This window comes from Pelodiscus sinensis, chromosome 9 (genome assembly GCF_052426305.1).
Source record: "Pelodiscus sinensis isolate ZL-2025 chromosome 9, ASM5242630v1, whole genome shotgun sequence".
Lineage (NCBI taxonomy): Eukaryota > Metazoa > Chordata > Testudines > Trionychidae > Pelodiscus > Pelodiscus sinensis.
In genome coordinates this window covers 2967364-2991775 of record NC_143060.1, presented here as the reverse complement: position 1 = coordinate 2991775, position 24412 = coordinate 2967364, and the positions used below count along the sequence as shown (strand labels likewise).

At 54.8% G+C, this 24412-nt stretch overlaps 8 non-coding genes across 8 annotated transcripts; 3 read left to right on the top strand and 5 right to left on the bottom strand.

Annotated features, from left to right (window-relative positions):
• Window positions 1-3247: 3247 nt before the first annotated feature.
• On the top strand, window positions 3248-3363 carry LOC112544400 (U5 spliceosomal RNA). The gene has a single exon (XR_003087743.3). It is a non-coding gene; the product is annotated as a U5 spliceosomal RNA (small nuclear RNA).
• Window positions 3364-4491: 1128 nt separating this feature from the next.
• On the top strand, window positions 4492-4607 carry LOC112544391 (U5 spliceosomal RNA). The gene has a single exon (XR_003087734.2). It is a non-coding gene; the product is annotated as a U5 spliceosomal RNA (small nuclear RNA).
• An 872-nt stretch (window positions 4608-5479) lies between these two features.
• On the top strand, window positions 5480-5643 carry LOC142830706 (U1 spliceosomal RNA). The gene has a single exon (XR_012906148.2). It is a non-coding gene; the product is annotated as a U1 spliceosomal RNA (small nuclear RNA).
• A 6447-nt stretch (window positions 5644-12090) lies between these two features.
• Window positions 12091-12206, bottom strand: LOC112544388 (U5 spliceosomal RNA). Its single transcript, XR_003087731.2, has one exon. It is a non-coding gene; the product is annotated as a U5 spliceosomal RNA (small nuclear RNA).
• Window positions 12207-13380: 1174 nt separating this feature from the next.
• Window positions 13381-13544, bottom strand: LOC112544386 (U1 spliceosomal RNA). Its single transcript, XR_003087729.3, has one exon. It is a non-coding gene; the product is annotated as a U1 spliceosomal RNA (small nuclear RNA).
• Window positions 13545-18172: 4628 nt separating this feature from the next.
• On the bottom strand, window positions 18173-18336 carry LOC142830694 (U1 spliceosomal RNA). Its single transcript, XR_012906136.1, has one exon. It is a non-coding gene; the product is annotated as a U1 spliceosomal RNA (small nuclear RNA).
• Window positions 18337-19287: 951 nt separating this feature from the next.
• LOC112544387 (U5 spliceosomal RNA) lies at window positions 19288-19403 on the bottom strand. Its single transcript, XR_003087730.3, has one exon. It is a non-coding gene; the product is annotated as a U5 spliceosomal RNA (small nuclear RNA).
• A 3183-nt stretch (window positions 19404-22586) lies between these two features.
• Window positions 22587-22727, bottom strand: LOC112544397 (U4 spliceosomal RNA). The gene has a single exon (XR_003087740.1). It is a non-coding gene; the product is annotated as a U4 spliceosomal RNA (small nuclear RNA).
• Window positions 22728-24412: the final 1685 nt, after the last annotated feature.

Genomic DNA, 24412 nt, shown 5'->3' with positions numbered 1-24412 from the left:
CCCATTCCTCCCTCACCTCCTTCTACTTACCTCTCCCTAGCCCCCCTTTCTGATGTACAAAATAAAGGACAATTGTGTTCAAAAATAGAATCTCTCTTTATTGAACAAGACTGGGGGAGACTGGGAAAAGGAGGTGGGAGAGGGGAGGGCAACTACAATATCAGGGGTTTGGAACAGGTCCATATGAAGAGAGGCTAAAGAGACTGGGACTTTTCAGCTTAGAAAAGAGGAGATGGAGGGGGGATATGATAGAGGTCTATAAAAGCACGAGTGGGGTGGAAAGGGTGCATACAGAAAAGTTCTTCATTAGTTCCCATAATAGAAGGACTAGAGGACACCAAAGGAAAGGAATGGGTAGCAGGCTTCAAACTAACAACAGAAAGTTCTTCTTCACAAAGCAAATAGTCAACCTGTGGAACTCCTTGCTGCAGGAGGCTGTGAAGGCTAGAGCTAGAACAGAGTTTAAAGAGAAGTGAGATCAATTCATGGAGGTTGGGTCCATGGAGTGCTATTAGCCAGGGGGTAGGAGTGGTGTCCCTGCCCGAAGTTTGTGGAAGGCTGGAGAGGGATGGCACGAGACAAATGGCTTGGTCACTGTCTTTGGTCCATCCCCTCCAGGGTCCCTAGTGTTGGCCGCTGTTGGCAGACAGGCTACTGGGCTAGATGGACCTTTGGTCTGACCCAGTACGGCCATTGTAAGCTCAGGGTCAGGGGTCTCAGTGGACCACCTTGATTTTCATGCAAACCTGCTCCTGGGTGGCCAGGCTGGCAGCTCTCCTGCCCTAGATGGCCGCTTTCCTGTGCCTAGTGCGGAGGTCATGGATGAGGTCCACGATGTCTGCACTAGCCCAGGCGGGTGCCCGCCTCTTGTGGTCCTGGGCAAGCTCCTGGGAGCCGCCAGCCTGGTCCCGGGAAGAGGGGGAGGGCTGGGGGGCATCGGGTGGCTGGCTCGAGCAGTGCCAGGTGCAGGGTCTGCTAGCTGGGTGCTGGCAGGCTTGCACCTGGCACGGGCACCGTAGCCAGCCCGTGCCCCTTTAAGAGGTCCGGGGCCGGGAGGGGGGCAATAGAGTTTCCCTGGTGTTGGCCAGAGTGGCCACCAGAGAAAGCTGGGGAGGGCTAGCCTCCCACTAGTTCGAATTAAGGGACTACACACCCCTTAATTCTAACTAGTAAGTTCGAACTAGGCTTAGTCCTCGTAGAATGAGGTTTACCTAGTTCGAACTAAGTACTCCACTAGCTCGAATTAAGTTCGAAGTAGCGGAGCGCTAGTGTAGCTCCTATCAAAGTTAATTCGAACTAACATCCGTTAATTCAAATTAACTTTGTAGTGTAGACATACCCCTAGATACAGCCCTCTCCTTCAGATGACAGGACATGAGAGGGAGGCCAGTCACTCTGGAGCCACTGCTTCATCAGGACCTGTGTCGCTTTTCAACCAGTTGGAGGTGAAACATTCTTTATAACTCCCCATTACTGATCTAACGTTTTCTGTGTACGGAAAACTAGTATGAACGTAACTAAGGGTACGTCTAGACTACATGCCTCTGTCACCAGAGGCATGTAGATTAGGCTACCAGACGTAGTAAAATGAAGCAGCGATTTAAATAATCGCCGCTTCATTTAACCGCGCTGAGCTGACATCAAAGGTATTTGTCGACCACCCAGGTAAACCTTATCCCAGGAGGTTTACCTGGGTGGTCGACAAATACCTTTGATGTCGACACCCGCGCGTCCAGACTATCGCGCTGAGCCGACAAACAGCTGATCAGCTGTTTGTCGGCTCAGCGCGGCAGCCATGTAAATTTAAATGAAGCAGCGATTATTTAAATCGCCGCTTCATTTTACTATGTCTGGTAGCCTAATCTACATGCCTCTGGCGACAGAGGCATGTAGTCTAGACGTACCCTAAGAGACCTATGTATTCTGGGCCTTGGGTTCATATGGAGCTGTAATTTGTATTAAAAGGAATCGTGAATTAAGCTCCTGGCCTTTAGATTTTACACATTAGCTTTAATTGTCCTGTATCTATTGGGAGAAGTAGAGCTGGGATCATCTAACCCCATTAAGTTATCTCCAGGCCTGTAAACATGCAGGCTACGTCTAGACTGGCACGATTTTCCAGAAATGCTTTTAACGGAAAAGTTTTCTGTTAAAAGCATTTTCGGAAAAGAGCATCTAGATTGGCACAGACACTTTTCCGCAAAAGCACTTTTTGCGGAAAAGCGTCCGTGCCAATCTAGATGCGCTTTTGCGCAAAAAAGCCCCGATCGCCATTTTAGCCATGGGGGCTTTTCTGCCCAAAACAGTACTGTGCTGTCTACACTGGCCCTCTTGCGCAAATGATTTGCGCAAGAGGGCTTTTGCCCGAACGGGAGCAGCATAGTATTTCCGCAAGAAGCACTGATTTCTTACAGTAGGAAGTCAGTGCGTTTGCGGGAATTCAAGCGGCCAGTGTAGACAGCTGGCAAGTTTTTCCGCAAAAGCAGCTGATTTTGTGGAAAACTTGTCAGTCTAGACACAGCCCACGTGTATGACTTGCAGACCATGGCACATCTTTCAATGGAATTTGGGGACACAGGCTGGGTGCGTCTAAACTGGCAAGCTGTCTACACTGGCCGCTTGAATTTGCACAAGAGCGCTGACTTTGTAATGTACAAAATCAGTGCTTCGTGCGCAGATCCTTTCACGCTCCCGCTCAGGGATAAGCCCTCTTGCAGAAGAATACTTGTATATCAGCTGTGCTCTCCTGATCATAAATTCGTGATGCCCCACTCCCCAGCCAAGCAGCAAAATCACCCAAACAGAAATATATGCAAATGTTATTTTTAAAAATAAAAAATGAAAAGTCTAAAAAAAAAGCCTCCCTACACCTGTGATCAGCGGGTTGGGAGTGGGGATTGCTTCTGATTAAGGGACTGGTGAGCGTCCTCCATGCCTTTGAGCCTCATTAGGACTGGAGGACCGAACAGTTGCCCCATCACCACAATATGGGCTCAGCTGAGGAAAGCGCAGCAAAAGTGAGAGAAACAAATTTGCCTACCCATAGTGCACTGCGAGCAGTGAAGCGATTGCCTCCAAGAGTCGGGTTTTGCTCCCAGTGACCCGGGTTCTGATTTTGAAACTCGGATTGAAAAGGTCCAAGTCCATTTCTCCTAACAGCGAGGGGTTCCGCAGGTGAGCAAAACAGTCGCCCTAATGTTAGAAGATAACGTACTGGTCCTGGCAGCGGCTCTGCGGCAGCTTTTGTATACTCCGGTTTCTCTTCAAATCGTATAAATCTTTCGCCTTTTACTAAAGATTTCCGTGGAGAGGAACATTTACGAGTTTGTACCCAATTTTTTGAGGCTTCATTTCGGTGAAGCTCCCTGATGGTGTGAAAAAAGCAGAATTGATGCTAGGGTCAAATTCATTATAGCAGCGCTGTTGGTACCATTAGAAATCAAACACGCTGGTTAGTTTTTTTGTATAATGTGCCAATTGTCTGATCTGCTAGTAGTGTTGTGTACTGTTTTCTCTTAGTGTTAAGGGTTACGTATTTTAATTCCTTGCCAATTGCGGGTGCTAAAGTGTCCGGGGCCGATGGCAAAACTGGCCAGTAAAACAGGTTTGGCTTCTCCAGAACGTGTCAGAGGCTGGTTCCAGTGACGCTCCCAGACGAGGGGGCTGCAAACCCCGCGCTAGAGCCCGGGCCAGGGTTTCTGTTCCTGGTCTGTTCCTGTTCCTGGTCTGTTCCGCGCTGTGAACGAACCCGGCTCCTTTAGGGAGCGGAAGCTCCTAGGGGCGGACACTGAGGTGTTTAAACAGCCCGAGCAAACCGGGGGCAGCACCAGCCGGCCCGGGCGGGGGAGAATCGCACTCGGGTGTCCCGGGGTCTGGCTCGATCCCAGCGGGCGGGCTACCGAGAAGGGCCGCAGGTGCAGGCTGCAGCGCTGGAGGCTGGGGACAAGCCGCCGCCTTCGCTGCCGCGGGGCGGGCTGGATCCTCTGTAGGCTCCGTGGCTGACCCGCCCGCCCCCGGGGCAGTTCAGCGGCTCGTGCCCCGGCCCTTACACGCGGCAGCAACCAGCGCCCCAAGCCCGCCTGCCCCTCCCGAGGGAAGCGCGGAGCCCGGCACCCCCAGGCTACCGGCCCAAATGGGGAACCTGCGCCCGGAACAGCGGTGGGACCGGCAGCAGCTGCCCAGCCCGGCCCGCGGCAGTGATCTAGGGGCTGCAGCCGCAGCTCGGAGATCGGGGCTTCTCCGCGCGCTCGGGCGTACCCAGGGGAGCTCATTTACATACCCATGATGCATTGCGCACAGAGATTCGCCACCCGCGTCCATGGGGCAGAGTTTGCGCCTAAAGCCCCTGGCTCCCACGCAAAACTCGGGCTGTCAGCGCGGGAGAGAAACAGGCTGCAGAAGGGGTGGGGATTTGCAGACGGTCCGGTGTAGCCACCGTGAGCTGCGAAACAGACGCCGTTTTTCTGGTAGCGCCTCTGCCATGATTGTGGTATACTCTGGTTTCTCTTCAGATCGTATAAATCTTTCGCCTTTTACTAAAGATTTCCGTGGAGAGGAACATTTACGAGTTTGTACCCAATTTTTTGAGGCTTCGCTTCGGTGAAGCTACCCAATAGTGTGAAAAAATAGAAAGGAAATATCGGTGTCTTGTAATGAACCTTGCAGATAGCAGCATCTATTTGAAAATGGAGCTATAGCTGAGTAAACATTTGCTACTTTTTTTTTTAAATTGCAATACAGATGTAGTTGTGTTCGTCTACTCCAGCTAGAACAAAATATAGGACTATGTAGTGCTAACAAAAAGGATTTACCCCAGTGTAGACACAGCACCCTAGTGGGAGGGGGGAAGATTCCTGTGCCTCCCCAGAGGGCTCCTGCCTTCTCCCCCCACCCCACCCCCGCTTCCTTCTTGCCCCCCCCTCCTCCCCCCCGTGTGCTCCGGATGCGCCCGGCTCCGGAGGGCGACGGGCCCGGCTGGGCCGGGGTGTCGGGGGATGGGGGGGGGGGGGACGAGAGCGGAAGCCGCACGGAGCCGGTGCCTCCCGAGTGGCGGCCCCCGCCCGAGCCAGCCCCTGCCGGGTGTGCGGGCCGCAGCCGGGGAGAGCGCCGGCGGGGTCGGGAGTCGGGGTGCAGCAGCGCCGCCGGGCTCCTCGCCGCCGAAGCGGGGCTCAGGCCGGAGAGGGGAGAGAGAGCGAGAGAGCGGGCGGGGGCGTGTCCCGGGCGGAGGGGCGGAGCGGCGTGAGCACGTATGCAGATGCGGGCGCGAGCGGAGGCTTGTGGGAGCGGGAGCGGGCTGGCGAGCGGGGCCCGCCTTGGGCGAGCGGGGCTCGGTTGTGGGTGTCGGGGGCGGCTTGGGGGCGGGTGCGGGCGGCAGGGGAGCGTTTGGGGCGCGGCGGTGCGGGTGCGCGAGGCGGCGTCCCCCGTGATGTGAGAGGGTTTGGGCGGTGGGGGGCAGGCGGTGGTTGTGCGGGTGGAACTCATACTTACCTGGCAGGGGAGATACCATGATCACGAAGGTGGTTTTCCCAGGGTGAGGCTCATCCATTGCACTGCGGGTGTGCTGACCCCTGCGATTTCCCCAAATGCGGGAAACTCGACTGCATAATTTGTGGTAGTGGGGGACTGCGTTCGCGCTTTCCCCTGGCGCTCGCTGTAAAAAGTAGACTGAGCGGCGGGCGAACGGCGAGGGAGTGCTCCTGTTCCTGTCCTCGCTTTTTTTCTCTGTACTGCAGCTAGTTTTGTGTTTTTCTTCTGCTCTGACTCTGCTCTGTGTTCAGGCTTGGTCTGGCCCGGCCCGCGGTGGGCTCTTCTCTCTGCTTCTTCCGCCATCTCCCGGGAAGCACATCGCTTTCCTAAGCCTTTGATGCTCCTCTTCAGCCACCCTGCTCGTCTTACAGGAAGTTTCCCCTAACAGCTGGCGGGCTACAGCTCCAGCCCCAGCCCCTTGTTTCTCGTTCTGGCCCCCCCAAGCTTCAGAAGAACCAGAAGTTCTCCCTTCTCTGCCTAGCAGCCTTTTATGGCCCTGAGAACTCTTAGCAGCTCCCCTCTGGCAGACTCCCTTCCAATCTTCCCTCAGAGGCTCATGCTTTCTACGCCCCGCACAGTCGTTTCTCTTGCATTTTTCTGCATTCCCTGTCTCCCATTTGTATGAGCCCGCCTCCCTTCCCGCCCACAGGGCACAATGCTCCAGCTAGGCCGAATCCTCACCCTGTAGAGCGGAAGAATTACTTTTCGGCTACGTCTACACGGGCATGATTTTCCCCAAAGGCTTTTAACGGAAAAGTTTTCTGTTAAAAGCATTTGTGGAAAAGAGCGTCTAGATTGGCACAGATGCTTTTCCACAAAAGCACTTTTTCCGGCAAAGCGTCCATGGTCAATCTAGATGCGCTTTTGCGCAAAAAAGCCCCAATTGCCATTTTTGCTATCGGGGCTTTTTTGCGCAAAAAAAATCTGAGCTGTCTACACTGGCCCTTTTGCGCAAAAGCTTTTGCGCAAAAGGACTTTTGCCTGAACGGGAGCAGCATAGTATTTCCACAAGAAGCACTGATTTCTTACATGAGATCGTCAGTGCTCTTGCAGAAATTCAAGTGGCCAATGTAGACAGCTGTCAAGTTTTTCCACAAAAGCCGCTGCCTGCACTCAGCTGCTGGGCCCTTCCAGAGCAGGGAGCGGTGCATCCCCAGATGACCTATCAACTGGGGCACTAGGGACAGGAATGGCTGCCTTCTACCTGCACGAGCCTGGTGGACATACCCCTCCCCTGCACCATGTGGTCCTTGTCTGCTCTGGCCATGTTCTGACCCAGCTCCACCCTGCTGAGCCTGCGTACTTGAGAAAAGGCCCAGCATGCACTCCACTTTAGCTGAGACCACCCCCCACCTCCGTCATAGCAGTGGGCTTTCCCTGCTGCCTCTCAGCCACTGAGCCCCGGGGTGGGAGCCATGTGCACCCTGGCCAGGAGGCCAGCAGAGAATCCAGCTGCTGCCGGCCCTCGGCTGCCCCAGTCTATGAGCTAAAATCCCCTGGGCCGAGCCAAGCTCCCGCTCCCGGCACACCCAGAATAGATTCGGTCACATCCCTGGCACAGGCCCAGGGGAAGAGGAGCTGGAGCAGGGCCCCTGCCCAGGAGAGAAGCTGACCCCCTGGGCAGGCACTTGCTGGGTAGTTGGCTTCTAGCAGCTCCCAGGGCTTAAGCCAGCTTGTCTGCCACTGAGCCCTCATCCCCATTGGGCTCAGAAAACCACGTCTAGATTGGCACGGACGCTTTTCCACAAAAAGTACTTTTGCGGAAAAGCATCCGTGCCAATCTAGACGCTCTTTTCTGCAAATGCTTTTAATGGAAAGCTTTGCCGTTAAAAGCATTTGTGGAAAATCATGCCAGTCTAGACGTAGCCAGTGGGTACTACGCTCTGCTCTGGCCATGGCACCGGAAGGGCCCAGCAGCTGAGTGCAGGCTGTGCAGTAAGAAGGGGTGGACTGTGACTGGTGTTTGTTTGGGGTGTGGGTTGCTAAGTGGCCGTAGAGCAGAGGCCTGGCAGGATGTTTGCGGGAAGCCCTGCCTGAGTGCTCTGGCATGCACTGACTCATCAGCTGATGCAGAGAGAGAAAGAAGCAGGCCTGGGCCTTGGCACAGCTGCACTGGGCTGGCCCACGTGCCAGTCACCCTGCACTGCTGTTAGTCGTGGCTGCACTAGGGGGTGTGTCCAGGTGGGCAGAATGGTGCAAAGAAGTGAGCTATGTGCCTGACGGCCAGGCCTCCAAACACAGCCATGCAAGAAGAGGGGCTCTGGGCAGCACTGAGACCAGAGACATCAGAGCCCCCACGTGGTCACAGGAGAGTCATTCTGGTCAGGCAAGTGGCTGGGGGAAGGAGTCAAAGGCTGCGTCTAGACTGGCATGATTTTACGGAAATAATTTTAAAGGAAAAGTTTTTCCGTTAAAAGTATTTCTGCAAGGCTACGTCTACTCCGGCCCCTTTTCCGAAAGGGGCATGCTAATTTCACAGGTCGTAATAGGGAAATCTGCGGGGGATTTAAATATCCCCCGCGGCATTTAAATAAAAATGTCCGCCGCTTTTTTCCGGCTTTTAGAAAAGCCGGAAAAGAGCGTCTACACTGGCCCCGATCCTCCGGAAAAAAGCCCTTTTCCGGAGGATCTCTTATTCCTATTCCTATTCCTTATTCCTTTGAAGTAGGAATAAGAGATCCTCCGGAAAAGGGCTTTTTTCCGGAGGATCGGGGCCAGTGTAGACGCTCTTTTCCGGCTTTTCTAAAAGCCGGAAAAAAGCGGCGGACATTTTTATTTAAATGCCGCGGGGGATATTTAAATCCCCCGCGGATTTCCCTATTACGACCTGTGAAATTAGCATGCCCCTTTCGGAAAAGGGGCCAGTGTAGACGAGCCCCAAGGCTGTCTAGACTGGCAAGTTTTTCCGCAAAATCATCTGCTTTTGCGGAAAAACTTGCCAGCTGTCTACACTGGCAGCTTGAATTTCTGCAAGAACACTGACGATCTCATGTAAGATCATCAGTGTTCTTGCAGAAATACTGTGCTGCTCCCGTTCGGGCAAAACCCCTCGGCTACGTCTACACTGGCCCCAAATTCCGGAAAAGGGATGCAAAGCAGGTAAGTCAGAATAGGGAAATCCGCGGGGGATTTAAATATCCCCCGTGGATTTAAATAAACATGTCCGCCGCTTTTTTTCTGGCTTGGGGAAAAGCCGGAAAAAAGCGTCTAGACTGAAAGTAGGAATAAGAGATCCTCCGGAAGAGGGCTTTATTCCGGAGGATCGGGCCAGTCTAGACGTTTTTTTCCGGCTTTTCCCCAAGCCGGAAAAAAAGCGGCGGACATGTTTATTTAAATCCGCGGGGGATATTTAAATCCCCCGCGGATTTCCCTATTCCCACTTTCAAAATTAGCATGCCCCTTCCAAAAAAGGGGCCAGTGTAGACGTAGCCCCATAAGTTAGGCAGCATGGAGACCACAGGGTGTACACATGTGACTGGTGTGTACACATGTGCAGCTGGGAATAGAAATGGTCGGCCCTCATGTAGGGGGGCTGTGTCTACACTGGCCACTTATTCCGGAAAATCAGCCGCTTTTCTGGAATAACTTGCCAGCTGTCTACACTGGCCCTTGAATTTCCAGAAAAGCACTGACGATCTAATGTAAAATCATCAGTGCTTTTCCGGAAAAACTATGCTGCTCCTGTTCAGGCAAAAGTCTTTTTCCGGAAAACTGTTAAGGAAAAGGGCCAGTGTATAAAGCACAGTAGTGTTTTCTGCAAAAAAGCCCCGATTGCGAAAATGACGATCGGGGCTTTTTTGCGGAAAACCGCGTCTAGATTGGCCACGGACGCTTTTCCGGAAAAAGTGCTTTTGCGGAAAAGCGTCCTGCCAATCTAGACACGCTTTTCTGGAAATACTTTTAACAGAAAACCTTTTCCGTTAAAAGCATTTCCGGAAAATCATGCCAGTGTAGACGTAGCCGTAGTGTAAGCCCCTCGGCTATGTCTAAACTGGCATGAATTTCCGAAAATGCTTTTAACGGAAAACATTTCCGTTAAAAGCATTTTCGGAAAAGCACATCTAGATTGTCAGGATACTTTTCCGCAAAAGCATTTTTTGCGGAAAAGCATCCGTGGCCAATCTAGACGCAGTTTTCCGCAAAGAAGCCCCGATCGCCTTTTTAACAATCGGGGCTTTTTTGCGGCAAACAGTACTATGCTGTCTACACTGGCCCTTTTGCCCGAACGAGAGCAGCATAGTTTTTCTGGAAAAGCACTGATGATTTTACATGAGATCAGTGCTTTTGTGGAAATTCAGGCAGCCAGACTGTGTCTACATTGGCACCCCTTTCCGGAAAAGGGATGCTAATGAGACCAGTCAGAATTGCAAATCCGCGGGGGATTTAAATATCCCCCGCAGCATTTGCATGAACATGGCTGCCGCTTTTTTCCAGCTCGGGGTTTTGCCGGAGAAAAGTGCCAGTCTAGATGGGATCTTGCGGAAAATAAACCCTTTTCTGGTGTTGAGGTAAAATGGAAGGTTCGAGAATGTGGCCAGCCCCAGAGAGGTGCAGAAACAGGCAGCCTTGTACTACATATCTTTTAACTTTTATTAAAAATGCTTTTAACTATAACTTTTTATTTATCAGCTTTTTACAGGCGTGGGTGCCAGATAACTATTAACAGTAATAATAAACAAACTGCAATACAATAGAGGAAAATACCTTGAGGTTTTTCCAAGTCCCAATAATTATCAATAACACCCCAGGGATTTTTATCAGTTATATTTACATTAATTTTACTCATAATAAGGTCTGACATCTATCTAAACTCCTAACTATACTATTTAACAAACTTCTAACTAACTTACTCTTAACACTATTATTTATCAAACCTTTAACTAACTTTACACAGCAATACTCACACTTATCAGACGTACAAGGGACAACAGAGACAACAGCATATTCGTTATTCGTTACGCTCTGCGGAAGATTCAGTAGATTCGGTGAGTGGGAGGGGGCCTTCGGGTGATCAGCCCTCAGAACCTGGCTCGTGTTCTGCCTTCCAATATTTTCAGGAACCCTCAACTGCATGCAGGAGAGGTAGCTGCTTTATAGAGAGAGCAAGAGCTTTCCTGCGCTTAGTTATGATAGTCTTAACAGATTCAATCTGCCTAGTGACAGGCTGAGGGGGAAGGGGAGGAGGTGAGATGGCCCTTGACTGGCGCAAACTTTGCATGACCCTTACCTGCCTGGTGATTTACTCCTGGGCTACGTCTACACTGGCCCCTTTTCCGGAAGGGGCATGTTAATTTCAACTATCGTAGTAGGGAAATCCGCGGGGGATTTAAATATCCCCCGCGGCATTTAAATAAAAATGTCCGCCGCTTTTTTCCGGCTTTTAGAAAAGCCGGAAAAGAGCGTCTACACTGGCCCCGATCCTCCGGAAAAAGCGCCCTTTTCCGGAGGCTCTTATTCCTACTTCGAAGTAGGAATAAGAGCCTCCGGAAAAGGGCGCTTTTTCCGGAGGATCGGGGCCAGTGTAGACGCTCTTGTCCGGCTTTTCTAAAAGCCGGAAAAAAGCGGCGGACATTTTTATTTAAATGCCGCGGGGGATATTTAAATCCCCCGCGGATTTCCCTACTACGATAGTTGAAATTAACATGCCCCTTCCGGAAAAGGGGCCAGTGTAGACGAGCCCCTGGGCTGTGTCTACACTGGGTCACTTATTCTGGAAAATCAGCTGCTTTTCCGGAATAAGCTGCGAGCTGTCTACACTGGCCCTTGAATTTCCGGAAAAGCAACGATGCTCTACTGTACAAAATCAGCCGCTATTCCGGAAAAACTATTCTGCTCCCGCTCGGGCATAAGTCCTTATTCTGGAACACTGTTCCGGAAAAGGGCCAGTGTAGACAGCCCAGTAGTCTTTTCCGGAAAAGCGCGTCTACATTGGCCACGGACGCTTTTCCGGAAAAAGGGCTTTTCCGGAAAAGCAGCCTGCCAATGTAGACGCTCCTTTTCCGGAAAAACTGAAAACGGAATAGTATTCCGTTTTAAGCAGTTCCGGAAATTCATGCCAGTGTAGACACAGCCACATAGTGCAGGATTTTTGGTTTGAGGGGAAGGTAATCTTGGGCTAGGAAGGCTATGCGCATGAGGCCTGGCCAGAAAAGAGCCTGCTTTTACATCCAGAAGATACCTTATTCCAATGTAGACGCGCTTTACTGGAAAAAAGCCCGGTCGTCATTTTCGTGATCGGGGATTTTTTGCGGAAAAGACTACTGTGCTGTCTACACTGGCCCTTTTCCGGAAAAGGACTTTTGCCCAGGAGCAGCATAGTTTTTCCAGAAAAAATACTGACAATTTTACAGTAGATTGCCAGGAAAAGCAAGTGGCCAATGTAGACAGCTGGCAAGTTTTTCTAGAAAAGCAGCTGATTTTCTAGAAAAACGCGGTAATTCTTGCAAGTGAGAAAAGAAAGCTTTCACAAAAAAACTTTTATTTGTGAAAGATAAACATCATAAAAAGAAATTTAAAAACATAGAAAGAATTCGCACATTTTGTCTATTTTGTACAGTATTAGACAGCTTCACCAAAGTGAAGCCTCAAAAAATTGAATAGAAACTCATAAATGTTTCTCTCCACGGAAATCTTTAGTAAAAGGCGAAAGATTTATACGATTTGAAGAGAAACCCGAGTATACAAAACAGGCAGCACAGGCGCTGCCAGGCAAACAGCGAGTTCTTTTCACATCACGGTGGCTGCACCAAACCGCCCGCAAATCCTCCCCCTTCTGCAGCCTGTTGTACTGCCGCGCTGACAGCCCGAGTTCTGCGTGAGAATCAGGGACAAATTCTCTCTCGTGGACCAGGGTCTTGGGTCGCGGTGCCAATGCATCCTGGGTGTTTAAATGAGCATAACTGGGAACGCCCGACTGCGCAGAGGAGCCCTGGCCTACGAGCTGCGGCTGCAGCCCCTAGAAAGCGGCTCGGTGCTGGGCTGAGTAGCGGCTGCCGCTCCCGCTGCAGCTCCAGCCGCAGCTCGCGCGCTGGCTCCCCAGGAGCCTCTGGGCCAGGAGCCTGGGGGTGCTGGGCTGCGCGCTTCCCTAGGGCGGGGCAGGCGGGCTTGGGGCGCCGGTCGCTGCCGCTCGCCGCGAGTAAGGGCCACTGAGCTGCCCGTGCTAGCTGAAGAAGTAGGCCCACCCCCTTTGCACAGTAGCGCTTGGACCCAGGCGCTGGCAGGCCCCCGAGCGAGATGCGCACTCACTGACGGGCGGCGCTGGCGCCTGTGTCTCCTGGGGCTCGCCGGCCCTCCCGACCAGCCCTTGCAGCGCTCGGGTGCGTCATCGCAGCTCCTGGCTGGTTTAAGACGCTGCCAGCGATACAGAGGAGGGGATGCGCAAATCGCTTCGTAACGACTCCCGGGAGCGCCTTTTGCAGCCCGCTCCGGGAGCAGTGCAGCGCTCGGCGGGAGCAGGCGCAGGCGCGAGCGCAGCCTCCTGTGAACCGGAGCATGCGGGTGGGGGCGTGTTCCGTGCGGAGGGGCGTGAGCTTATTAGGCAGAGGAAAAGTTATTCCCCCTGGAGGAACAGAACTAAGACGCAGAAATTTGCTCCACTAAATTCTCAAGTCGGGTAAGCATCAGAAAAAATCCCCGCGAAACAGAAGCCCTGTAGAAACCTTTGCCAAGAGACCGCAACAAGCAACACAACCGGGTCTGAACAGAAACAAACAAAGCGCCACGAAACAAGCCAAGGAACAAGAACAAAAACAAACACCAACGAGCGCTGAACACAAGTACAAACCGCGTCCAAACAAACCTGCTGTGAGAAGTTTTCAGAACGACACTTTGACATCTGCCTTTCACAGCGAGCGCCAGGGGAAAGCGCGAACGCAGTCCCCCACTACCACAAATTATGCAGTCGAGTTTCCCGCATTTGGGGAAATCGCAGGGGTCAGCACACCCGCAGTGCAATGGATGAGCCTCACCCTGGGAAAACCACCTTCGTGATCATGGTATCTCCCCTGCCAGGTAAGTATGAGTTCCACCCGCACAACCACCGCCTGCCCCCCACCGCCCAAACCCTCTCACATCACGGGGGACGCCGCCTCGCGCACCCGCACCGCCGCGCCCCAAACGCTCCCCTACCGCCCGCACCCGCCCCCAAGCCGCCCCCGACGCCCACAACCGAGCCCCGCTCGCCCAAGGCGGGCCCCGCTCGCCAGCCCGCTCCCGCTCCCACAAGCCTCCGCTCGCGCCCGCATCTGCATACGTGCTCACGCCGCTCCGCCCCTCCGCCCGGGACACGCGCCCGGGCACGTGCCCCGCCGGGAGGCTGAGTCTGGCGGGGCGGGGCGGAGCTTAGCGCGCGGCGTCTGGGGCGCGTGGCCCGGGGCCGAGGGAGTCTCCCGCGCGCCTCTGAGCGGCTCCCTGGGTGCCAGGTAGAGTCGCCCCCGGCTCCTCGCTGCGCCCCGGGATCCGGATGGGGCGGCTCCCCCTCTGCCTCGGCAGCGTCGCCCAGAGATGGGGGGGGGGAGGAGGGGAGGGGACACGGGCTCAGGTGCGGGGGGGGGGGGGCATGCCCCTCCCCCCGCCCAGCTCTGTGCCAGCCCCGACCAAGGGGCCACACCGGGCCGGGCGTGTGTGGCCGGCTGCTGGAACCGCAGCCTGGACCTGGCCAGGCTGGGCACGAGCTGCCCCCTGCCCCCTGCCCCTAGGGTCTCTGGGCTCCAGAGCCACCGGGAGCAAAGCCCTCGGGGTGGGGGCAGGGAACACCGTGTGCCAGCCCCAAGCTCGGATCCGGGGCGGGGGGACCCTCCTGAGCCCCACTCAGCCGCATCAGAGGCACCAGTGAGAGAGGCAGGGCTGTGGGCTGGGAGTGAGGGGCTCTGGCTGAGCTGGGTGATGGGGGGAGCCAATGGCTGGGCTAGCAGGGTGAGGGGCACCAGCAGTGCCAGCCATAGCAAGGCAGGCAGAGCAGCAGAGGGCGCTGCAGGCTGGGCACAGCTGGGGGGTGCACACAGGGCCCCAGATCTTGCTCTGCAGCTGGTTCAAGCCAAGGAGTCATCTCACCCTGGCCCGGGGCGTGAAGCAGGCTCCTAGGCGGGGGCGGGCTCTCAGGGCACCTGTTCACGCCAGCTGATGCTGAGCCCCTGTGGTCCTGCCTGGTCCCTCCGAGGGCTCCGATATGACCGGCAGCTCTTTTTCATCCAGCCGAGGGGCCTTCCACAAGACCTCTCAGAGCTGCCAGAATTCTACCAGGACCTCCTCCAGACCTGGAAGCTGTTTCTGGCGACCAGGTCCGTTGTGGCCTCCGAGGGAGCAGACCTCCTCGCGGAGCCCCTGCTCCACAATCCAGCCTTGCACGTGCAGGTGGCGGAGTCTCCCTCGGTGCGCCGGATGTTGATCCTGGCAGAAAACACCATGGTCGAGGACCTCCTGGACTACGACAGGGAGGACTGGGTGGATCCCCAAGCGCTCGCTCAACGCATGGGGCTCTCCACCCCCCGAAACCTCCTGCGCCTACTCCAGGAAGTGAAGGCGGCTTTGTCGCAGCCCGCTCGCGATCTCCTACAGAGAGCCCTGCGAGAGGGAACGCTCCGCCCCTCCCCTCCTGCAAAGCCTCCGTCCCTCTTTATTGGGCCCCTGTCCCGCGGGCCCCCCCGGCCTCCCCACCCTTGGACCCCCAGCCGGCTGCAAAATCTGCAGCCGGTCTGTTTCCGGACCGCGCCCAGGGAACAGCTGTACACGCTCGTGCTCCACGCTTTGCATTTCCCCACCCTCGTGTCCCGCCCCCATACAAAGTGGCGGGACTACCTCAGACCTATAGAGGGTGGGGAACCCCGATGGGCCAGCGTTTATTCGACCTTAATTTCGCGGCCCGTCGGGGACATCAGTTGGCGGCTCCTTCACGGGGCCGTGAGCACGGGCGTGTACTTGGCGCGGTTCACCCCCATCCCAGACACCTGCCCCTTTTGCGGCGTGAGGGAGAACCTGGTGCACGCCTACCTCGAATGCGCCAGGTTGCAGCCCCTATTCCGGCTCCTCCAGAACCTCTTATTGAGGTTCTGGCTGCACTTCTCCCCTCACCTTTTTATTTACGCACACCCCATCCGTGGCCCCACAAAGTCGCGAGACGTCCTCGTCAACCTCCTCCTGGCCTTAGCGAAAGCTGCCATCTACAATAGCAGGAGGAGGATGCTAGACGAGAGGGGTTCTCTGCGACTGTGGGGCCTATTTCCGCTCTTCCCTCGTGTCACGAATCCGGGCAGAGTTCCTCTGGGCGGCGTCCACTGGCTCCATCGACAGCTTTGAGGAGCAGTGGGCACTGTCTGGGGTTCTCTGCTCGGTGTCCCCATCCGGCTCCCTTATTTTGAACCTCTAGCCCGCACTTCTTGATCCTTTAGTCATTATTTGTCCCAAGCAATCAGTTGGACATGGGTTCAGTGTCCCTCCCATAAGGTTGGGGAGGGGCTTTTAGAAGGTGGGCGGGCTTCGCCCGCCCACCATCCCATGATTTCAAATAGGCCCTCACTTGTGCTCCGCGCTGCGTCCAGCTATCTGCGTGAGGGGTCCAGGCAGCCCTGTGGGGCGGGGGGAGGGCGGGTGCTGGGCTCTCTCGTTCAGCTGCTGATCACTCAGCTGCACAGGGGCCCAATCCTGCCCCGGCCCTGCTGACCAGTCCCCTGCGCACACGGAGGGTGAGTGAGTCTCTGAGGCACAATGTGCTGGATGACGAGCACCCGAGACCCTGCCTCTGGGGCTGCCACCTCTGGGGTCCCCAAACACCAGGCCTGGAGAGGTGCTGCCGAGCCCACAGGCCTGGCCACTGGCCATGTGCCTGAGGCCCCTGCCTGCTTCCCCCAGCCGGCAGCCTGGCCAGAACGACTCTCCTGTGACCACGTGGGCGGATGGTAGCCCTGCCGCCGTGCCCGGCTCTGGTGCCTTGGGTCTCAGCGCTGCCCAGAGGCCCCCTGCTCCCGTGGCTGTTTGCCGGCCTGGCGATTGGGCGCGTAGCTCACCTCTTTGCACCCCTCTGGGCACGCCCATAGTGCAGGCACGACTGACAGCAGTGCAGGGTGACTGGCACGTGGGCCAGCCCAGTGCGGCTGAGCCAGGGGCTGGATGCCACCACTTCATGGTCACTTAGCAGCCCACACCCCACACAAAGAGCAGTCACAGCCTGCCCCTCACTGCACAGACGGCATTCAGCTGCTGGGCCCTTCTGGGGGGGTGGGAGAGGACCAGAGCAGGGCATGGTACCTCTCCAGGTAACCCCCCTACTGGGGCACTAGGAACAGGAAAAGCTGCCCCCCACTTGCATAAGCCTGGTGGGCAACCCCTCCCCCGCTTGCTGAATCACCTGCACCACATGGTCCTGGTCTGCCCTGCTAAGGTCCTGTCCCAGCCCCACCCTGCTGAGCCTGGGCACTTGGGAAAGGCCCAGCCCCCACCGCAGACTTAGCAGTGACCCCCACGTCCCTTTCATCCATGGCCTTTCCCTGCTGCCTCTCAGCTCCCGAGCTCCCGGGGGAAGGGGGGCTGTGCCCACCCTGGCCGAGAGGCCAGCACAGAATCCAGCAGCTACCAGCCATCGGCTGCCCCAGGCTGAGCTAAAATCCACTGGGCCGAGCCAAGGGCTGAGTTCCCGTTCCCAGCACGCCCAGAATAGATTCGGTCACGTCCCTGGCATGAGACCTAGTGAAGAGGAGCTGGAGCAGGGTCACTGTCCTCCCCCCCAGGAGAGCAGCTGAACCCCTGGGCAGGGCCCTGCTGGGTAGCCGGGCTCTAGCAGCTCCCAGGGCCTGAGCCAGCTTGTCTGCCACTGAGCCCTCATCCCCACTGGTCTCAGCACACATCTTTGCAGCCTCCTGCCTGGTCCTGGGGCCAGTGTCCCTGCTGCCCATCCTCTGCCCCTGAGCACAAGCTGAGCCAGCGAGGTTGGGGCTCAGTGTGGCCGACATGGGGGGGATGCCCAGAGCTCAATGAGCTGCACCTTGCCCCAAGGTGGGTTGGGCTGCAGGCTGACTGGGGTCCCTGGAGGGGGAGATCTATCAGTGCCTCTCCCTGAGCCTGAAGCGCTGCTGCTGCATATGCTGGGTAGTGCACAGCTGGCTGGGTAGGCTAGACAGACAAACAGGTACAGGGAGATCACGGACGTGTGGCGCTGTGCCCACTGTTGTTACCAACCCAGCCGCCAGGTTTCCTTTGTACCAGGCTTGGGGGACCCATTCTCCAGCACAGCCCCTCGGTGGGCTCTGGCTGGTATCAGCCTAGCAGCCCTGGCATATATGGGGAAACTGAGGCACAGAGTGAGACTAGGACTTCCCCGGGGCTTCATGGGAGCCAGTAAATGAAACCAGACTGGCAAGTTTTCCCGAAAAGCTTTTGCACAGAAGGGCCAGTGTAGATAGTTCAGATTCGTTTTGCGCAAAAAAGCCCAGATCAGGGTTTTTTCTGACAGAAAAGCATCCCTAGACGCACTTTCCTCAAAATGCTTTTAACAAAAAACTATTCCATTTCTGGAAAATCATGCTAGTCTAGACATAGTTAAGCTATATCTGACCGATAACACGTAAAGTGCTACGTGCGCAGAAATCAAGCACAACCAGCGTTATAAACAAAACAGCTAGCACAGCATTTTTTTTCTATTTTTCACAGCGAGCACCAGGGGAAAGCGCGAACGCAGTCCCCCACTACCACAAATTATGCAGTCGAGTTTCCCGCATTTGGGGAAATCGCAGGGGTCAGCACACCCGCAGTGCAATGGATGAGCCTCACCCTGGGAAAACCACCTTCGTGATCATGGTATCTCCCCTGCCAGGTAAGTATGAGTTCCACCCGCACAACCACCGCCTGCCCCCCACCGCCCAAACCCTCTCACATCACGGGGGACGCCGCCTCGCGCACCCGCACCGCCGCGCCCCAAACGCTCCCCTACCGCCCGCACCCGCCCCCAAGCCGCCCCCGACACCCACAACCGAGCCCCGCTCGCCCAAGGCGGGCCCCGCTCGCCAGCCCGCTCCCGCTCCCACAAGCCTCCGCTCGCGCCCGCATCTGCATACGTGCTCACGCCGCTCCGCCCCTCCGCCCGGGACACGCCCCCGCCCGCTCTCTCGCTCTCTCTCCCCTCTCCGGCCTGAGCCCCGCTTCGGCGGCGAGGAGCCCGGCGGCGCTGCTGCACCCCGACTCCCGACCCCGCCGGCGCTCTCCCCGGCTGCGGCCCGCACACCCGGCAGGGGCTGGCTCGGGCGGGGGCCGCCACTCGGGAGGCACCGGCTCCGTGCGGCTTCCGCTCTCGCCCCCCCATCCCCCGACACCCCGGCCCAGCCGGGCCCGTCGCCCTCCGGAGCCGGGCGCATCCGGAGCACACGGGGGGGCAAGAAGGAAGCGGGGGTGGGTGGAGAAGCCAGGAGCCCCCGGGGAGGCACAGGAATCTTCCCCCCTCCCACTAGGAGAAGCATCCGCCCTTTCCGCTCCCCCTCCCGCACACGCACACACGCCTCACACCTCCAGCCCTCCTGGCTAACCCCGGGCACGTCACCCCAGCTCTTCCGGGCCTCCCTTCGGCACAATGAGGCTGATAACACCACTCCCCCTAAAAAAAGGCATCCATGCCCCATTCTAATGATTGACGCACAATTGGAGAAAAAAAATCAGGTCAAATTTGGACGCTAAATATCCTATAAAATACTCTTTTATCAACTTATTAAAAACTGTGGCTTATGGAAACTTACGCATATACCGAGGAAGCTCTCAAACTGTTTTTTAACCGCTTTGGGTAGCTTCACCGAAATGAAGCCTCAAAAAATTGAGTAAAAACTCGTAAATGTTCCTCTCCACGGAAATCTTTAGTAAAAGGCGAAAGATTTATACGATCTGAAGAGAAACCGGAGTATACAAAGTTTTCCGCAGAGGCGCTACCAGGCAAACAGCGTCTGCTTCTCACATCATGGTGGCTGCACGGGACCACCCGCAATTCCCCACCTCTTCTGCAGCCTGTTGCACAGCCGCGCTGATAGCCCGAGTTTTAGCGTCGCAAACCGTGATCGGGAGCAAAGCCAGCTCTCGGGCCAGGGAGTCTAGTCACGGTGCGCAATGCAGCGTGGGTATGCAAATGAGCACCCCTGGGTACGCCAGAGCGCGCGGAGGAGCCCGGGTCTCCGAGCTGCGGCTGCATAGAACGCGGCTCCGGCCCAGCTGGGCTGGGCAGCGGCAGCAGGTGCCGCCGCTGCTCCGGGCGCAGCACGCGCCCTGGCTCCCCGGGTCCTCTGGGGACTCCCTATCGCGCGGTGCGCGGGTCTCTGCCGCCCGCCCGCGGGGCCGGTGGAAAGCCCGCTCGCTGAGCTGTCGGCCGGAAGGTGTAGAGACTGGCAGCCTGCCCCGGGGCAGCAGAGAGCTGGCGGTTTGGCCTCAGCCTGCACCAGCGCCCAGCTCGCTAACCCGCTCGCGAAGAGCCGCGTTCTCTCCAGTGTAGTGGCGAGGCCAGAAGGTGACCCACTCGGTGGGCTACGACTTCAGATGGGTGGGCAGTGCTGAGGGGAGGTGGTGTGGGAGGAGAACGGAAGAGATTCCTCCCACCAGCTCGTCTAAGAGAGAGTGGAATGGAGTGGGAGGGGGTCCCTGGAGTTGGGCCCAGGCACTTGCTGTGTTGCCCGACTGGAGCTCCTGCAAGGAAGCGGGGTGGGACCAGGGGGGCTAAGCTCACTGCACCCCCCCCCCCACTCTCCAGCAAGCATACTGGCAGGAAGAGTAGAAATAGAACAATAGAACTGGAAGGGACCTCCAGAGGTCATCAAGTTCTGTCCCCTGCCCTTGCCAGGGCCAAGCACCATCTAGACCAGTGTTTCTCAACCTTTTTTTTTATAAAGTACCCCTTTAAAAAATTATGAATACCCCCTTTGAAAAAAAATTCTAAGTACCCCCAGTACCTACTGTTTGCAGACAAAAATTTTTCTACCATTGCATCCCATTTGTTTAACAACTTGATCATAGCCGGGAGGGCAATGACATTTTGGGGTGTAAAAAGTACAAAAATAATAAAGCGCTGTAAAACTTAAAACAAAAATTCAGTTTTCTCCAAATTTCAGTTGTGTTGACATAGCCCTCCCCCCCAGACTTCTCTTGAGTACAGTTTAAACGGGAAAGGGGAGTGGATGTTGTACTGGCCAATGTTAGAGACAAGACACTGGATTAGATGCACCCTTGGTTTGAGCCACTATGAACTTTCTTGCAGGAAAACATGGGAGTGAAAACATTGCTTGCTTAAGAGTGTGAAGTCCTCTAGAATAATCAGATACAATTATATGAGTACCCCCTTTTAGTAGTTTTATATACCCCAAAACATGCATATTGAGCTAAATTATATTCATAGAAATTGGCTATTGTAATTCCCTTCTTTGCAAATAAATCGGTTTTAAAATGCAGAGAGGAACATTATTTTCTACATCATGCACGCACAATTCTAACAAAACACTGACCCCCTAAACTATACCAAGCTGAATTTTGAGAATGACACTTTCATCTCACTTCTGCATGCTTCTAAAAAGCTTTTTATCTTCAAGGAACCTGAAACACCATGGCTGTGTCTAGACTGGCAAGTTTTTCCGGAAAATCATCTGCTTTTGTGGAAAAACTTGCCAGCTGTCTACACTGGCTGCTTGAATTTCCGCAAAAGCACTCCCGTTCGGGCAAAAGTCTTTTTCCGAAAAACTTTTGCACAAAAGGGCCAGTGTAGACAACTCAGATTTGTTTTCCGCAAAAAAGCCCTGATTGCGAAAATGGTGATTGGGGCTTTTTTGTGGAAAAGCGCATCTAGATTGGCCACGGATGCTTTTCCGCAAAAAGTGCTTTTGCAGAAAAGCATCCTGCCAATCTAGACGCGCTTTTCTGAAAATGCTTTTAACAGAAAACTTTTCATGCCAGTGAAGACGTAGCCCATATCAAATACTTGAAGTAAAACAAAGGTTTTGTTGTTTATTTTTCTTTCACACCACTGGAAAACTTCATAGAAGTTAAGCCTCAAAAAAATGAGTAGAAATTAACGTGTCTGTCACTTGAAACATTTTTAGAAAATGCAAAATAAGTTGTTGCATTAGAGCAGGGGTGGGCAATAATTTTTGGCAGGGGGCCACTCCAAGATTTTGGAAAGTGGACAGGGGCCACACTTTTCTGTAGAGGAGATGTGGGGGGTCTAGGATTGAGGTTGAGCGCTGAAGGGTGCACAGGATAAGGGACTGGGGTGCAGTTTGGGCAAAGGAGAGGGTTGTGACCAAAGCTAGGGGATTGGGGTGTAGGGTCAGGGAGGGGGTATGGGTGCAGGAGAGGATTCTGGCCTGGAGGAGGGGCACTGGGAGAGAGTGCAAAGTCTGGGAGGTAGCTGTGATTTGGGAAAAGGGGGTACAGATTGAAGAAGGTTTGGGTGGTGACTTGGGGCAGGGGAGTGGGGTTGCAGGGTCAGGGAAGGTGTTTGAGTGCAGGAGAGAAAGCTGGCCTGGGGGAGGGGTGTAGGAACCGGTACAGAGTCTGGGAAGGAGTTGTAAGGGGGGGAGAGAGGAATGCAGAGGGTTTGGATAGTGTCCTGGGGGAGGGAGTTGGGGTGTGGGAGGGGCTGGGGTGTCAGAGGCAGGCTCGGGCTTGGGAGATGCTAAGCCACCAGACCTGCAGCACCACCACCAAGAGGATGGGTTGTCTTTGACTAGCTTTCTCACCAATAGGAGCTGAGGAGTGGTGCGGGGGCGGGGAGATGGTAGAAAACTTCCCCCTGCGAAAAGGAAAAAAAAAGCCACGGGGAGTGAGCTGTAAGGTGACAGCCGAGAGGATCTGGTGTGTGTGTGGGGGGGGGGGAGAAACTGCTAGAGAAGTGAGCTGTGGGGTAACAGCTTAGTGGATCTGGTTTGGGGGCTTGAAATGTGGTGTAACAACCCAGTAAATCTGAGAAAAGGGTGCAGTTTTTTTTAGTCTCTACTTCCCCAGAACATTAATTATAAACCGCTAAAGCAAAACAGTAGAAACAATCAGAAAACAAAAGTAGACAGTGAAGAAATAATGAGATTAATTCTATTTTTCACCAGAAAATTCAGTCTCCGTAGAGACTGTCAAAAATTGCCAATGCCGACTATATTTCAAGTCGTCATGGCGGGGTATTGGGAAAAGTTTTCAATTAGCAATAATCGCGCCTCGGATTAACCTCATTGGCTACGATACTGCCACTGCGCAAAGCTAACGAAAAACCCGCCGGCGCCATAATGCCTTGCCGGGCCAGAGACTATCAGTTTAGGGGGACGCCCGGCAGACCGTGGCGGGAAGCCGGGACCGAAGTGCCCAGAGCAGCGCTGCCCTCTGCACCCCGACGGGCAAGCCAAATCCAGCGGGTTTAAGGGGTTCCGCGCGTTTGGGCCGCTCAAAACCCTCAGATCGCCGCAGAGGCTTCTGGGAACTCTATGCAAATATAAAATGACGTCACACTTCCGGAATGTGCCTGGGAGGGGGGTGGGGCGGGTAAATGGCGGCGGCCGGAGCAGCGATCAGACACTTCCGGGCTTGCAGCCAGCTGGAGCGCGGCCTCGCTTCCGGGCTGCCAGGGCGCAAGCGGCTGGGGAGGGGGGGCTGTTACCCGGGCCAGGCACACGTGGCTGGGTGAGGGAGGGGCTGTTACCCGAGCTGGGGGGCTATTATCAGCTGGGGACACGTGACTGGGGGGGCGAGCTGGGGATACGCCATGGGGGAAGAAAGGGGCTGTTACCTGGATTGGGGACACATGGCTGGGGGGGGCCGTTACTGGCTGGGGACATGTGACTGGGGGGGCCAGTCCGGGATATGTGACTGGGGGGGCTGTTATTGACTGGGGACATGTGAATGGGGGGGCAGCTGGAGCTAGGTGATGGGAGGGGGGGCTGTTAGTGCTGGGTATCACTGAGCGTCTCAGGCTGAAATGCTTGGCGATGATAACACAGTGGGCCTGCTGCCTGATTTCTGCCAAATTCTTACACTATTTCGACATGGACGGAAATCAGCAATCATTGATGTGCGTTTAAAAAGGTCACCTCTGTGGCAGCAATGCATTGTACTCGAGCTGACACGGAATACAAGAGCTTAAAATTGCAGGTAACTGGGCCACTCAGAAGAAGCCAGGAGCTTTACAGCATATGCCGATTGGCTCCTGCAGTTGGGTGAAGGGAAAATATCCCATTTAAAAGGCACGCCATATACAGGCATCCTTGCTATCCCCATGGATTGCCATGCCAACTCAGAACAGGAAATTATTCAGCATGCATATGGGGATGTGGGCAAGCGATCATGGAGATGGTGAATACTTCCAAAGGAGAGGCACATTGACAGCAACAAATGCAGCAGTGGGCTATCTTAATATAGTAAAAACTTAAAAAATAACAAATAGACCAGTAGCCCCTTAAAGACTAGCAAAACATGTAGATGGTATAATGAGCTTTTGTGGGTGTAACCCACTTCTTCAGATGACTGGAGTGTTAGAAGTCCAGATCCAAGAATAAATAAGGTAAGGGTCAGGAAGAAAAAAAGAGAAAAAAGGAGAGGGAAAGAAGAAAAAAAAAGAGTGGGTAGATGGTTCAAATAGTTACAAGGGACTGATAAGAACAATTAGCATCTCCATTGTTGGGTTGGTTGGTTAAGTCAGTAGGATGTGGAATGTAGTGTGCAAGCCAGCTGATGTCCCTGTTCATACTATTTGCATAAGAATTAAGCTTGTAAATGAAGTTAAGTTCCAAGGCTTCCCTGTGTATTTGGCCTGTGGAATTGGCCTGCAACAATAGGGCTGCATCTAGACTGGCAAGATTTTGTGCAAAAGCAATTGCTTTTGCGCAAAAACTTGCCAGCTGTCTACACTGGCCGCTTGAATTTGCGCAAGAACACTGACTTTGTAATGTACAAA